Source organism: Canis aureus, chromosome 22 (genome assembly GCF_053574225.1).
Source record: "Canis aureus isolate CA01 chromosome 22, VMU_Caureus_v.1.0, whole genome shotgun sequence".
Classification (NCBI taxonomy): domain Eukaryota; kingdom Metazoa; phylum Chordata; class Mammalia; order Carnivora; family Canidae; genus Canis; species Canis aureus.
In genome coordinates, this window is record NC_135632.1 from 8,317,631 (window position 1) to 8,331,262 (window position 13,632).

A 13,632-nucleotide genomic window follows, 5' to 3' on the forward strand; every position below is an offset into this window, starting at 1 on the left:
CTATAAAATATTTGGGAAGATATGTAGAATATATGAAGTTCAAAAATTGAACGAAAAATGTATCTATGGGACACCTGGGTGGCTTAGCAGTTGAGCATCTGCCTTTGGCTCAGGGCGTGATCCTGGAGACCTGGGATCGAGTCCCACATTGGGGTCCCTGCGTGGAGCCTGCTTCTCCCTCTGCCTGTGTCTCTGCCTCTCTCTGTGTGTCTCTCATGAATAAATAAATAAAATAAAATCTTAAAAAAAGGAAAAGTGTATTTGTATGTATGTATTGGAAAATGATGACTGCAATAAAGTTAGTGAATACACGTATCAGCTCACATTGTTACTAATTTATTTATTTATTTATTTATTTATTTATTTATTTATTTATTTATTTCTGTAGAGAGAACTATTGACTCACTCTTAATTCTATATGGGTGGAAAATGTCCTGTTACTGTCCTGTTGTATTTCTTTTTATTTTCAGTTTGGATTTCTTAATAGTGAAATGGATTGATTTTCTCATAATGCTATTGTCTCTAGTAAGTGATGTCAGTTCTCCACCTAGATCACCTTAGATTCCTTTTTACTGTGTTAGACACCCCATCCCCCACCCCAGTGTGTTTTTGCTTCCAACAGCGAACATCTGTGGCTCTTTTAAAAAGGACTGCAGTCACTTTGCAGTCACATGCAGAGAGCTAGCTGCATAGGCATTTACATTCTACAGCATGACCTTTAGCCAACGACAGGTGGGTATGTAACTTAGATTGTCAAAGTCCCCCGTGGGTAGAGACTGCCTTGTTCAGGACTTGGCCCGAGAGCACATTCTTGTTTTCTTTCCTCCCTCTTTCCTGTTTCCCCCACTCTTTTACCAGTTTACTCTGTAAATACCCAATTCCTTGAAAATTCCTTTCTTGAATATCACTTCTTTAGTAAATCACTTGTACATGAGTCCTTGTATCAGGGTGTGCTTCTGAGAACCAGATCTAAGCTAGTATCTGGAATATACAACAAACTTGCATGTCAATGGGAAAAACAAACAGTCTAATAGAAATATGGGCCGAGGATATGAATTGAAAAGGTATAGGACAGGGAACTGAGTGCCAAATAACTTGCCAACTTTATTCCAATCAGGAAAATGGAAATTCGAGAGTAGTGATAGAACATTTCATTTCTAGCAAACTGCAAAATTAAAAAGACTGATGACACCAAGTGTTAGCTAGGGTGTGGGGAGACGGGAACACTTCACACACTGTGGCAGTGTAAATTGATAAAAGCCTGAAGCTGGCCACTGGGTCTGTTTTGCTGACCACCATATCCCCGTTGTATTCCCCAAGCAAGGGAGTAGTTTCAGAGGGGACATACAGGGAAAAGGGGCTGCAAAATAGGAGAGAGAGAACTTTCTGTATGATCTAGCTGAGTAAACAAATCTATCACTAATCAATGGGATGACAGGCATTGCAGCCACGCTCGCTCAGAGCTGGGACTTGTACATTCATAGTGTATCCGAGTTCCCATTTTCTTTTCTTTTAGGATTGCAATCTTGGAAATTTACATACTTGTATTTTCAATTAAAACAATTACAGCTACCAAGTTTCAGATTTTTTTTCCTTGGGACACTGGTTTTTTAAAATTACGACTAATATTGTGTGGATATCAAAGCTCCCAGATATATAATTGACTTATCTTCCATTCGGTGCACATATGAAGGTGTTAATACGTGCAAGGTTAACATCTAGAGAATTTCTGATATCTGCCTTGCTGCCTGGAATAGTTCAATACATGTAACGCTCGCTCTAAAATGAATATAAAATTAAGATCAGACCCATTATGTCATGTTAAAGACTTTTTGGATGAGTTTCTGGTCACTAGAGCTACAAGGGTCTGTGAATTCTGGCCCTAAAACAGAATGCGTTTATTCCAGGGATGCCTCAGAAGGTCGGATATATTCAAGTCCTCAAAGGAGAACTGCTTACAACTTTCTCTGGAATGCCCCCAAATTTCAAGATTCACCCAATTAGCCAATGCATTTTATTTTATTTTTTCACTGTCTCTGAAAGCTCTGAGAAATTGATCCCAGCTTTAAGCGTTGTTCCCAGTAAATTTGCTCACACATTTTACACCTAATTCCAGTTGGCTCATAGATTCACCAAGACTCTTCTATTGACCTTAGACTTTGCAATTCTTTCCTATAAGCTGTCCTTTGAAATACGTCCCATGTAGTAATTTAAAAATGTGAGACGATCGATAAAGACGCAACTGTAGTTCACACAGATGTATAAATTATGTTTAGAAATAATAATTTGCAGGGGTCACAGCGTTTACCATAAAGTTTTCTATGTCCTAAAAGGACTCTTCTGCTTGTAAGTCATTAGCTCATATTTGTAATTGAACAAAGTGATGCATGTCTCATGTTTACAGTTTGAGGACCAGAAGTAGGGTGAACAAGTGTCCTGGTTTGCTTCGGACAGAAGGGTTACCCTAGATTCTGGACTTTCAGTATTAAAATTGGGAAAGTCCCAGCAAACTGGTAAACTTGAAAAGTATGCATCATGTACTCATTGGCAGGACTGGCTACATAATTTGTGGGACCTAGTGCAGAATGAAAATATGGGGCCCTTGCTCAAATGTACTAAGAATTGACAATGGAGCATTAAACTGTGGGGCTCCTGGGAGGGTGCAGCCCTCTGTAATTGCATAGGAAACATCCTGAAGCCAGCCTCATTCATTGCAATCCTGCAAATCAAAGGATTTCCTGTGCTAGGATCTCTCTCTGTAAGAATAAGAAAGAAGAGGCTGACATTAAAAAAGAAATAATTACAAGAATTGAGCTGGGAAATTGTCAACGTTTTCTTCTGAAACAACCTCTTGTCAAATCTTCCAGATAGTTGTTTTTCCAGTAGTAGAGAGAGTTAAGGTAGGTCTGAGGCCCCTGGTCCTAAGCCAGATTTAGTTTCTCCCAAGAGTGTTAAAGAACATAAGACTCTTAGGATCTTCTTTGATATCTCCTGACATTGTCAGGGTCAGTAATAGTCAACAACCACCAAATATATATTGAATTCATTCATTCATTCATTCATTCATTCATTCATTCATTCATCACTGTACTTGCTGAGCCCCTGCCATCTTGAAGGTACTGAATAAGCACTGGACAAAACAAGGATGAAGAAAACTCAATCCTTTTTCTACAGGAGCCATATATTTAATCAGGGCCCTATATTACGGGGCAAAGAATAATGTATTCTTTTTATTTTCAGTTTGGATTTCTTAATAGTGAAATAGAATGAATAATGGGAACCCAGAGTAGGGAAGGAAGAAGAGGAATGAACAGCCTCAAAAAGGACATGGAGTGTCAGTCTTAGCTTCAAGGAGTTTCCCAGGCATTTCAGGGAACAGCATATATGAAAGCCCAAAATTTTGAGTGCTGAGAAGTTCCATGGCCCTGAAAGGACAGTGTAGGAAGGCAGTGAGGCAGGAGAACGTGAGTAAACAAATAAAATAGATGGATTTAACCCCTCAAAGGGGTTTGAATGCTTTGTTCCGGGGTTGGAGAAGCTGGTGGCCTTCTCTGAGGACAAGGGCTATTTGGTGCTGTGAGGATAGGAAGAAATTGAAATCACAGCCTCTGCCTCCAAGCAGATAACATACTACTATATATTTAGCATCAAGCATATGCCAACATTGTTTCAGAGCGGAAGAGATCACTAAAGGGCCTGCTGGTGAGGCAAGATCATGGCAGTGGGCAGAGAATCCTAGGACCCGGAACTGGTAAACAAAGGTGTGGAAGCATAAAATGGAAGAGAAATACAATATATTTTTACAACCCATTGTGTTCCAGGAGCTAGTCTCTGAGTTTCTCTGTGTATCTGTGTTTATTGTGGTACCATGACACTTTTAAAGTCATTTAAACAGAATTGAAATCTTTGTAATATTGACTCTTTCTTTTCAAGTCCATTTATTTTCTTAACATCCTCAAAGAATGAGGATGAATAGACAAAAGGCAAACGAATAAATTCCCCTAAAACCTCAGTCCTGGAAGTCATGCACTAGGGCCAGCTCCATCAGAAATGACAGATATATACTTGACCCTGGAACAGCACATGGGACTAGGGGTGCCAACCCCTAGTGCAGTCAAAAATCGGTTTAAAACATTTGACTCCCCCAAAACTTAACTACTAATAGCCTACTGTTGACTGGAAAGCATTGCCAAGAGCAAAAACAGTGAATGAACACATATTTCACAAGTTATATATACCCTATACTGTGTTCTTACAATGAAGTAAGCTAGAGAAAAGAAAACAGTATTAAGGAAAATCATAAGGAAAACACATTTACAGTACTATACTGCATTTATAAAAACAAAAAGCAAAAGAAACAAAACCATGTATAAGTGGACCCATGCAGTTCAAACCTGTACTATTCAAGGGTCAAGTGTAAATGTGCTCTCTGGAAATTCACTTAACTTTCCTGGGTGTCATTTATTATTTTCCTTAGCTATAAAATGCTCATTTTCTCATGACACTAAAATCCTCCCATTCCATAATCTTCCTTAGTGTTTGAACAGATTTTCTACATCGAGGAGATAGGTCGATTTGTGTCATGTCCACAAAAAACACACTCTTTTCTTATAGCTTTTTTTTTTTTGAGTCCAATAGTTGTAACATTTTAACTACGACTCTAATCCCCCAAAGTAATATAATTTCAACAAGCATGTTCATCACTGCTGGACCAGAGGCTCTGACATTTCCATCATTGAGATTTAGGGACTATTCCTAGAAAAAGATCTCACTCAAGTCTCTCACTTGGGTAATGAGGCTGTGACTAATGGGGCTCTGGATGGAGAAAATTAATTTTCATGATTAGTAAACGATTGATAATCAGTAATCCCCTAATGCTCTGGGAAGAGAATTCATTTATGGAATTAACATAGAGTAAAATCAGAGTTTCAGAGAATGAGAGCAGGAAAGCCCTAACAGGGAAAGTTGAAGTCCAGCACATCCCACGCAGTATTGCAAGTCCTGGAGAAGGTGGGTGTGTGAGCATTAAGAAAGGACATGTGTGGGCAATCTCCTTTACAAATTTGCCGGGGGCTTCATTCCTCCGACCAGTTAAGAAGTTCCACGCTATGTAACTATTAATTAACACCGTGGCCTTAGCCAAGTCTCTTACAGTTTTGAAACTTTGGTTTCTTTACATGTAAAATTGGCTATTATAATAAAAAGGAGGGTACAGTTAAGAGAGAGGTGAAGATTAAGACAATTGACTTCTATAGAACACCCAATAAATAAATAGCTGGTGGTCAATAAATGTTCATTTTTCTCCTTTGGGGGGAACTTCTCCCTTTCTTCTTCCCAGGCCATATTTTTCTTCCTGGCACTCACCACCATGTATTAACAGTAAGAGGTAATTCTCTTCGTCATTGTCTCCTCCTGTTAGCCTATCAGTGCTGGAAGAACAGGGATTTTTGTTTCTTTTGCGTCTAGCACCGTGAACGATGCCTGGTAGTCTGTTCAAAAGTATTTTCAAGGTAGTTGTTGAATGGATGAAAATGTTTGAGAGCATATTGTTTTTCACACTGCAACCCCTCCTTTGGATGGTGCCATCTTTGGTTGACTTGTTGGCTCACACTTCCAGGTCTTGAATTGTAAGGCCGTTGGAAAATACTTCTTTATGGGGGGATATTTAGAAAGATGGGCAAATGTGTCTGCTGAGAAGCCGCCCCCTGAGGGAGCTGATGGGCAGAACCGCCACTAGAGGGTAGCAGCTGGCTCTGCAAGGGCGTGGGGACCAGCCCCTCTCCCAATCCTCCCCTCCGGAGCACTGGGTGAGGGCTGGGTTATCCTGGAGGCAGGAGTAGAAAGGCAGGCAGGTGAGTGCTGTTTTTGTTTCCCTCTCTGCACTCACCTGTATATATGTTGCCAGGAAGATCTGTGGCTTTTGGGTGAAAATTAAGTGGTTTTTTTTGTTTTTGTTTTTTTGTTTTTATAGTACAGAGCAAAAAACCCCAAAAAACAAAAAACACCAGGAAAAATTAAGGCATTCTCAGAAGAAGATTCATAGGGGGGGTCAGTGGATCACCTGCCTCGGAGTATACTAAGATGTTAGTGTAAAATGTGAATTTCTTTGACTTCCTGAATCTGAAGGAGGGTGAGGGCTGGGAATTTGCATTTACTTAGCAAGCTTCCAGGTGATTCTGGCTCACTCTCACCTTTGATGATCACCACACCTGATGAGTCTCTCCAAACTTTTCATCATGAAGCCCCAGTATATGTATATTTACCTGTTTATTTTATTTTATTTTATTTTTATTTTATTTATTTTTAAAAATATTTTTTTATTTATTCATGAGACACACACACACACAGAGAGAGAGAGAGAGAGAGAGAGAATGGCAGAGAGAGAAGCAGGCTCCATGCAAGGAGCCCGATGTGAGACTCGATCCGGGGTCTCCAGGATCACACCCCGGGCTGCAGGCAGCACTAAACCGCTGTGCCACCGGGGCTGCCCCTACCTGTTTATTTCTGATTTATAAGTTATATGCACAGATGACTGTTCTTATGTATTGTGTATATCATAAAGCATTCACAAATATAGAAAATTTGAAAGGATGACAAATCACATACATTAAAGTTTATAGATGAACTTCCCACGCCACGTTTTGGATGAGAGGATGAGTATAATTCATGCAGATGAAATGTTATTTAACTGATCCTCAGGGTGATTGTTATGGCACAACACTCATTTTCTCAGGGTTATGGCCCCGACGTCAGTGGGCATGAAACAGCATGATTATCTGTAGAGGTTTTATTTCTGTTTCATTAGTATCACTGGGCAGCTCCCTCCACCTCCCCACAGAATTCACATTTGGTTTTCAGGAAAGTTGTCATAATTATTCTTTTCCCCAACCTGATGTCCCAAGTACAAATTCTGGGTGGGAAACCAAGTGTAGACTGGTCCATGTGTTGGTATCATACACCGCAGCGATGCCCTGGTAATTCATGAACACACATATATGCACCTGGGGCTACATTAAGCTGAAAATGTTACAAAATCCTCTCCTATGAAGCCCTGCCTGCAAAAAGCTTTAAATGTAATGATTTGACTCTACTTCTGGCTCTTAACCTTTCTGGGGTCATGGGTCTCCTTGAGAACCTAATGAAATCTATGAGTTTTCTCTCCAGGGCAGGGAAAAAAAATACTCATCTGACTATATATACACCATTTCAGAGGGTGTGGAAACTTTTGGAGTTCTCAACATGCGGACTCTGAGCCAGCAGCATCAGCATTTCCTGGGAACTTATTTGAAATGCCCCACGCCCAAGTCTACTGAATCAGAAACTTTGGGGTGGGAATAAGCCCTCCAGGTATTTTTGATGAATACTCAAGTTTGAGAACACTCCAGAACAGAGGTTCTCAAACCAGCCTCCTTATTAAAATCACCTGGTGATTTAATTTTAATTTTAATTTTTTGTAAAGCACCCATGCTGCCTGGGTTCCAATCTCCTTTAATGAAATCAGTGTCTCTGGAGATAGGGCCTGGACATTGGGATTTTTGAAAGCTCTCCAAAGGAGCTAAGCTCTGTGGACCAAGATGTTAATAATTCAGGCTCCTTCTGACGATCCCCAGCAAGAGCATGACAGCCCTAGAGAAGAACTTAGCCACAGCCTGACTCATCACTTTCATTTACAGGGGAGGACGCTAAGAAGATTTTCCATGCTGCAGTTACTGAGTATCTAGGCATCCTGGTTCTCCTTCTTCCCCTGTCCCAGGAAGTGCCACACACAGAAATAGCAAGCCTAAAATACTCCTGAAGAAGCCTGGTCATCAAAGATACACATATTTAAAAGTAGCCTAGATGATGCTATTTTCAGCTACAGATCATTGACATCCGCGTCCAGTGGTTTTTCCTCCTTTGGCTCAACATTTGCCATTGGTTTTCTTTGCACTTGGTTTATCAGTTTTGTTTTTTTTTTTAAGATTTTATTTATTCATGAGACACAGAGAGAGAGAGAAAGGCAGAGACACAGGCAGAGGGAGAAGCAGGCTCCCTGTGGGGAGCCTGATGCAAGGACTCTGATCCCAGACTCCAGGATCACACCCTGAGCCGAAGGCAGATGCTCAACCACTGAGCCACCCAGGTGTCCCTATTAAGCTTTCTTAGGAAGGAGCCAGAGCCCTGTTAGGCCAGTGGAAAGCAGCAGAGTTGAAGTGTCACAACACAGCCTTTCTGCGGAGGTGTGGGGGGTGAGGCAGGGGAGTGTGCCCTGCACTGGGAGGGGAGGCTCAGGCCCTGGAGCCAGGAATCCTGGGTTTGAAGCCAGCTCTGTCACTGACTCATTCTGTGACCTTAGGCTTCTTGCTCAAGCTCCTCATGCTTCAGTTTCTTTACTTCTCCATAAGGGTGATGATGATAATAGCTCAACCACCCCATGGGTTGTGACTGCTAAAAGGGGTTTGAGGCATGTCAAGACGGATTTCCACATTAGATCTCATGCTCTGCCCCTGTAAGCTCCCCATGGGATGGTGGCACTGGTGAGCCAGTGGTGGGGGGTGGAGTGACTGGTGGAGGCCCAGTGGGGGGGGCCTTGCTGCTGCATGGGAGGCAGAGAGCTTAGGTCCCTGCTTTTCTTTCCTCTTCGTTTTTTAACCCCGAGGATTATAGAAATCTGCCCCTGCATTCCAGCTTCTTCCACCCAGAAGATTGTCTTCCTATAGGTACTTTGAAAGATTATATGAAAATGCTGATTTTGCTCATGACATTTTAATTGATCATTTTTGTTCATTCAGGTTAGCCTGAATGAACAAACAGGATAAACTGGGACATTTTATTTTACTTTTATTATTTAAAAACAATTTTTTTAATTGGGACATTTTTAAAAAATAACAAAATTTTAGTAATTTTAGGGCTACATAGGAGCTTGAAATTAGCATAACGAAGCTTCCCTTCCTGGATGCTGTTAGCAGAATCAGTGAGATTTGTAGCAGAGTAGCAGGGAGTGCGACTCTTACCCTATTTCTGTTTATGGGGCCCTGGGAAAGTTTATTTTTTCTAAGGCTCGTTTTCCTCTTACATGCAAGGAACGAATCATAGTTTCTATATCATAGGGTTGTGTCAGATTAAAAAAAAGCGGACTTAGATAAGGAAAAACTTTATTCAAAAGGACTATTGCAACATGAGAATCTCCAATCTCAGGAATCTGCAGGCCTCTCAAAAACAAACAGAAAAGGCTTTTCTTTTACAGGCTGGAGTAAGCAGACCTTGGCAGCGGTGGGAAGTTGGGCAAGCACATGGCATGCTCGCCGGGGTCTGACAGGAAATGTGTCTCCCTGTGGTCAGCCGATTCCCCGGATAAGCTAATAAAGGGACACTTTAGTGCTTGCTCAGGCTTGGGGGCAAGCAGAGGTCAGGGGCCTGTGGGGAGGAGAGAAGCCTCCCTGAAGTTTGGGGAAGACAAAGCAGCATGTGAGGCATGGCCAGTTGTGAGCACCTGGTCTGTTTTTTGAGGACCAAGTGAAATCCTGCATGTATTATCACTTAACCCAGGTTTCTGGGCATTACCCATAAGTGCTGGGGTTATTTTCTTTTTATTACAAATGCTTGATTCTTCAAATGCTGGAGAGTAGCTTTTTCTTTGTTCTGAGCAGAATCATTCAGTCACACCTCTGCGACAATGCTAGCTAGCATCCATCCAGTGCACATCTACTATGTTCCGGGCCCAGGGGTGGGGAGAGGTCTGAACTTTGATGAGATGGAGTTTCAGAGCTCAAGGGGTTCTCAGTCCAGAGAGAAAGAAGGATATAACAGGGAAGGGCAGCCATTCAGACATAGACAGGATGCCTTGGGAGAATGTGGCTGGGGAAGGGGCTATCAATTAACAGGGGGAACTGTTGAGAAAGAAGAACCTGGGCGAGATGAACCCTGAAAGGAGTCTGGAAGAAGAAGGTTTGTCCTGATGCACGAGAGAGAATGAGCATTCTCATGTGCACAGAACAACATAGGCAAGAACAGGGTCTGAAAGAGCGTGTGGGGCCAAAGACAAGGATCCCCAGGTTCCGGGGCAGAGCAATGCTGGGTCTGCAGGGGTCAGTTGGGGTTGGGTGACAAAGGCCCCTGAAATGGGCCACCAGGGTGGCTCAGTGGTTGAACAGATATCTGCCTTCGGCTCAGGGTGTGATCCTGGGGTTCTGTGATCTGCTTCTCCCTCTGCCTATGTCTCTGCCTCTCTCTGTGTGTCTCTCATGAATAAATAAGTAAAATCTTAAAAAAAAAGAAAGAAAGAAGAAAGAAAGAAAGAAAGAAAGAAAGAAAGAAAGAAAGAAAGAAAGAAAGAAAAAGAAAGAAAGAAAGAAAGAAAGAAAGAAAGAAAGAAAGAAAGAAAGAAAGCCCCTGAAAGGGTAGGGGTGCGTAGGTTCTGTGGTTAGGATAGTCATCTAGCATCATTCTCGTACTTCTGTGTCTGCTCAATGCAGCTGAGACCAGGGTTTCAGGAGAGCCAGGACTGGAAGAGTTCAGCCCGGAATTGTTGCTTTGAGATGCCAGTGAAACATTCCAAAACAGATATTTAGGGGTGCCTGGGTGGCTCAGTCAGTTAAGTCTCTGGACTTTTGGTTTGGGCTCAGGTCATGATCTCAGGGTCTTGAAATCGAGCCCTGCACAGGGCTCCGCAGTCAGTGCAGAGTCTGCTTCTCCCTCTCCTTTCCCCTCTGCTCCTCCTCCTGCTTGTGTGCTCTTTCTCTCTCTCTCTCAAATAAATAAATACAATCTTAAAAAAAAAAAAAAAAAACCAAAAAACCCACACCCAAAACAGATATTTAGCAGGCAGGGCAGTGGTCTGGGCTGGAGATAAAGATACAGGAGTCATGAACATAGTCATTAAAACCGTAGCGGTGAAGATCATCTGAGAGAGTATTTAGACCAAGCAAGGCAGTGCTCTGAGGTCAGAACTCAAACATTTAAGGAGCAGAGCACCTTCTTTTAAATATATGTATGTCATTTTGGTGATAGACAAATATTTGTTTATGCACATATGTGTGCATTCACCCAACAATTACTAAGTACTTTCTACATGCAAAACACCATGTTGGCTTCCAGGAAAAAGAACTAATGGTTCTTCTCCGCAAGCAGGACATGATCAGGCCAGTGATTCTCAACTATGGGTGAGTTTGTCCCCCAAGGGGATATCTGGCCCTATCTGGAGATATTTTTGGTTGTCAAAACTGAGAAGAAAAGGTTGCATCTCCTAAGTAGAGGTCAGGGAAGCTGCTCAACCTCCTTTAGGGCCCAGGGCTGCTCTCCCCACCTAGATAAAGGATTATCTGGTACCAAATGTCAATTGTGTAGAAGAAGCTGAGAAACCCTGATCGACACTAAAGCAGTACATGTACGCACACAAGAAATCGCAAAAACCATTCCTTTCTCCAAGCTGGAGTTGGTGGCTGTGTAATGTGTCAACTTGGCTAAGCCAAACTACATTTGCCAAAGTCTGTTTTTCTGTGTTTCCTGTTAGGGCAGCCCGCAACAACAACTCTCGCAAGCTTTGGGGGACAGAAGGGAGGCAGCGACGTTTTGTAGCTCATACACACTCATCTCATTGACACAAGGCAGCATCTGGGCCCTACAATTGCCCAACAACCTTCGGCAGAACCTCCTCCCTGACCGTTGGGGTAGGTAGAGTGTGTTTAGCTCCGTGACGAAAGGCCCCAGCTTCCGCAGGACACCCGTGCCACCAAAGGCAGAGGCAGCAGGAACTGACACGGATTCGGTCCATCCTCCTGGGCTTCAGCTCGTGTGGGTTTCAACGTGTTCTTGCTCTCTCACGCTCTGCATTCATCTCTTCCTGCCGGCCTGTCCTGTGGACCTCAGGCTACAGCCTCAGACACAAAGACCATGCACTTTCAGAGACGGCTAGCTAGCTCCCACAATTACAGAGGGCAAATCCTTGTGAGATTTTATATATATCTCCCCTCTACTGACACAACACATTTATTGATCGCCTACTGTGTGCTAGATCCCCTATGAAGCACTGGAGGTGCAGACTTGAATCAGATACTGTCTTTGAATTTGTAGTCTAAAGTCCAAAGAAATAAGTCATGTATTTGTGAACTCAACACAAAGTCGGCAACTCCCAGCAGAGAAGTTTCTAGAGTCTTATGACCAAACGTGTGTGTATGCGTGTGTGTGTGTGTGTGTGTGTGTGTGTGTACAGGAGCATCAACCAAGGGAGGGGCCCATACATCTTTACCTTTTGTTTCCTGTCTCTTCTTTTTAAGTCTTCTAATCCATGGTAAGGTATTGCCTTTTAATTTTACGGTAATTGGATTTGAAAAATGGCCTTTTGTGTGAAAACTTGTCAAAGAATTGTTTTAATTCCTCATCTATATAATAATGAGACTAGGTTTGATTATGAGTATAATTTCTCCATTTTTAAAGTTCTGAATCAATGAAAACCCCTGAGTAAGGAATTGATGCTTCTTATCTACATCCTTATTTGCTTATCAGAGAACGTAGGTGAATCAGTTCTAGTGGCCTGATGTCTCTGAGCCTCTGGCACATCAGTGCCTGTGTCACCTTCTAGGATTTAGTTTGTAATACATCATATTGATTAATATTAATCAGTAGAGTGTGAGATCCCTATGGGCTATAATGGGGTCTGACTCACTTTTTATCCTTGGTGCCTGTCAGTCCGTCAGTCTGTAGTCTAGGTCAATGGTTGCTCAAACTGGCTGGTTTTTAGCATCGTCTGGAAGGCTTTTAAAACGAGGTAACAAGACAGGCTTTTATGCCTTATGCCTGGATTTTCAGATGCAGTAGGTCTAGGTTGGGGCTCAGGAATCATAATTTTAGGACAATTTTAAGGTGATTCTGATGACCATGTTTGAGAATCAGCATTCAGCACTGACTTGAAACTGTGTGTGTGTGTGGGGGGGGGGGGGGATGGGGTTGGGTGGCGGGATCTTAAGTGCCTATCTGCTTGCCTTTCTTCCTTCTGCCCATTAAGTGCCAGATGTGGTCTCTGATCTGACTTCTCGCTGTAGTGGGCAAACATGACAGCGTGTAACCTCCAGCCTTCAGTGCCCAGGCCCCATGGCCCGTACTCAGTAGGTGATCATTAATTACTTTACTGATGACTGTGAGAAACATTTTCTCAGTGTGCATAACCTACATGGTGCAGCCCATCCGCTTAGCAGGCACAGAAGTGAGGCTCTCTGGCGTGTACCTCTTCTGAGACCCTTTTGTGCACCTTAGTCATGCGGACAATCCTACACGCTTCCTTGTTTCACTATGGGGAACTTCAAAATTTCTTGGATGATGGGTTGCCGTTCAGCAGTGCTTTTGCAGATGGGGAGACAGAGACTTCGAAAAAGTAACTGGTCCAGGATCTCCACACTGGTATGTGATGTGGTGGAGCTGGGGTTTGAACTCACGTCAACAGAATGGATTTGACTCCTAATTAGTGCCTGACTCATAAAACCAAAGTTAATGTCTTCATATAACACAGAGAATTAATAATATAATAATAATATTACCTTAACCCTTAATATTAACTGGTCCTATGCTGACAAAAAATTATTACCCAAGGCAACTTTTCTAAAACGTTGTTTTTTGTTTCATCAAGCCGTTTGTAGAAAAGATGAAAAAAATGCGGCA